Below are 3,230 nucleotides of genomic sequence, written 5' to 3'. Positions count from 1 at the left end.
AAAATGGCAATAACTATATTCCTATTAATAATTAGTTTAAATGTAAGTGGACTAAGTGCTCCAATTAAAAGACATAGGGTGACTGAATGGATAAAATAGAAGACTTACAGAAGGACTACGAGAGTCTCTCAGTCTCTGTCTCTGTCTCTCTGTCTCTCTGTCTCTCTCTCTCTCTCTGTCTCTCTCTCTCTTTCCTCTGTGAACTCACTATGTGGCCGTGAGAGTGCCTCCAAGGTTTATTACCTGTGAGTAATAAATCTTGATAATTGTCACTGAGGTATGTGTTGCAATCATAAGAACCACAAGGGCTAGTCCGGTCACAACATTGGTATTGGTTCTGGTCTGGGAAATGTCTGTGAGTTCTTACCACAAAGAGTACAGGCTGAAGTGAGTGTCCCCAGGCATTCCTAGCCGACAGCATCACTATCCATAGGCTGAAATGACACAAACCAAGCGTAAATGCCACATTTGACATAAATACGAAAAAAGGACACTCACCTGCAGGTAGGCTAATGCAGTCACTTGAAAAGCAATTTGAAGTACTTAATATAATTAAATGTTAGTAAACCCTAGTAATATCCTCCTTATAATATATCCCAGAGAGGATTGCACAGGTTCATAAACAGGCATATCTAAAAATGATCATCTCAGCATTGTGTATGGAATTCGAGAATTGATGACAACCTAGGTATGTATCTACAGATGGATAGAAAAGTAGAAAGTAATGAGTATATTCAATGGTTTAGTAAGCAGCTCTCGGAAGCAACATGGAATACAAACATATAAAAAATGTTAATGGAAAAAGAACTAAGAATTCTAAGATCTAAAGTGCCTTGTATTTATGCAAATTTAAAACACATATGTGCACAAAATAACATTCATTTTTTTTCAAAGAAACATACATCTTTAAGGACATTGGAGTGCATGTCATCTGGGAAAAAGAGAATGGAGAGAGATCGAGAAAAATAAAGGAGAAAACAATAAAAGGAAATACGAGTAGGGCATCTCACCTAATGATATTATTAAACCTCTAGGAAATAGGATTAACTCAATGCTTTATACTTGAGGTGTAGAAAAAAGAAAAAAATTAAATAAAAAAATAGATAAAATCGAGGGAAGACTAGGTCAACTCTTAAGTTACTTCTTCCTCTAACATTCTGGTTTTCTATGATACATGAGATCCTTCTGCACTGAGTAAGCCTTGAGAGACCATTTGTATCATTTTCCACTAATGGGATAAAGCCAAACACCTGCAAATACAGTAAATTCAGATCAAGTAGACTCAGGGGAGCTAGTTTCACATCATCTGTCAACACGGACATCAAAGAGAGGTGGGAAATCAAAATCATCTGTCTCTGGGCTGCGAGCCCTGGCTATGACTCCCCAAATACCAATCACAGAAATTTTGACTTTTCTTATAACTCTCAGCATCTGTTAATTGTTTAGAGCTCCACATTCTACCCTGGAGGCCTATTGGTGTTTCCAGGTTAGTTAAAGAGAACCAAAAGAAGAGACAGGTAAGTTAAAAGCATGGAGTCCCTGAGCGAGTGTTCTGTCCCAAGAATCTACAGCGTGGTGTGTGGAAAGCTACAAAAAGTGAGTTTTTATTGCTGATTTTAATCCAATAAGGTTTCATTAGAACCCCAGAGAGGAGTTTGTGGGGAAATGAAATTCTGCTTAAAATGATGAAAACAAAAATTTTTACCTGGAATGGGCAAAAGTGAAATTTTCGAACACAGGATACACTTAGGTTCCTATTCCTGTTCATCTTCCTGGTAGAATCAGGTGTTATGAAGAGTGAGAGATGGTAAGATGGGTATTTATCCCTGGGTAAGGCCTTCTGGACTGCAAATCTCTTTAAAGTCTCTTCGCACATGAAGATTACATGCTTCCATGATGTGCGTGTTGTGTGTGTTATGTGTTTGTGCATGTGCACGCACACTCAGAGACCATAGGGCATAAGAGATGAGGTGACTAGCAGGAAGATACTGCTTCAGAGGATGTTGAGTGAAGCTATACTTTTCTTCTTTTTGGAGTTTTCTAGCTTTGTGAAGCTCTAGAGGGTTTTTGTTTTTGTTTTATAATTTTTTTTACAAAAACTGCTGTTCAGCATACGACATTTTCCAGCAAAAAAGCACTATACCGGAAGAGCTGGTGTCCATTGCTGCTACAGATACAAACAAAAAAATACCAGAAAGGGATGAAAAATGAGGGTGATTTGATGATTCTATTTTACTGCACTCAAATTAGACATGCAGCTGGCATTAGCTCCAAAATGAAAGGAAACGAGGCTGGGACTGAAATAAAACCACACCATCAATATCGTGAAATTTACTTGCAGATTTACCCAACAAAAAAATCACTTCCTCCCAGTGGTGCGGGGTCCACTAGAGAAGCTTCAGGATGTGAAAGTCGAAGAATATGAATCAGAAAAGGAAGCATTCCCTTGGTAGATTTATAAACCTCAGAACTTGACATCAGTGTTATTGGTTATCCTGCGAGTTGGTTACCTATTGTCCCTGTGTGCATTAGCTTTTAAGTGAAGAGGAATGTGAGACCAGATTTATTACTTAGTATGTGCCCTTCATAGTTTCTTATCAATACGTGTGGAAACGGTACCCTGCTGTCTTTATTGAGTGTTGAGTCAGCCAGGTTAACAAATACTTATGTCATCTTCATAAAACCCTTAACCAGAAACCTACTGAGGTAATGCCATATATACAATTCTAAACTTCACTGATATTTAGAATCTGTATTCTGTTACCCTAAGAAAGAGACAAGTAGTATCCATTAGGTCCAAGATTCTGTTTCAAAAAGACACATCTATTTTTCCGGATGTGCTATGACCTGTACTTGGAACTCCATGTTCCTTGGCCTCAGAGAGCAGATTCCAAGTCGTGTCGTACACTTGAGATTCTTGCCTTTCTTCTCCGAGTTTCCTTAGTGCTTCTCTGAATGAGCAAACCACAGTCATTCCACAGACCTATAAGCAGACAAGTTACTGATTTTAAAACTGTTGATTATACAGCAAAAGAACAATTTATACATTAAGTAGTTTGTAAGTTCTACCTATTCAAACCTCCCAAAACACATCTCTCTGAGAGCTGGGTGCTAAGGCTCCTGCATCGTTGCTGCAGCTAAACAAATGACCACAGTAGCTATCTTCGGTGACAGAGAAATCCTTCTCCCGCCCTCCAAAATCTCCTTCAAAAGTCCAACGGCCCATCCTG

The sequence above is a fragment of the Pteropus alecto genome, unplaced genomic scaffold, assembly GCF_000325575.1.
Source record: "Pteropus alecto unplaced genomic scaffold, ASM32557v1 scaffold164, whole genome shotgun sequence".
Classification (NCBI taxonomy): domain Eukaryota; kingdom Metazoa; phylum Chordata; class Mammalia; order Chiroptera; family Pteropodidae; genus Pteropus; species Pteropus alecto.
Note: the sequence above shows the minus strand (reverse complement) of the source record.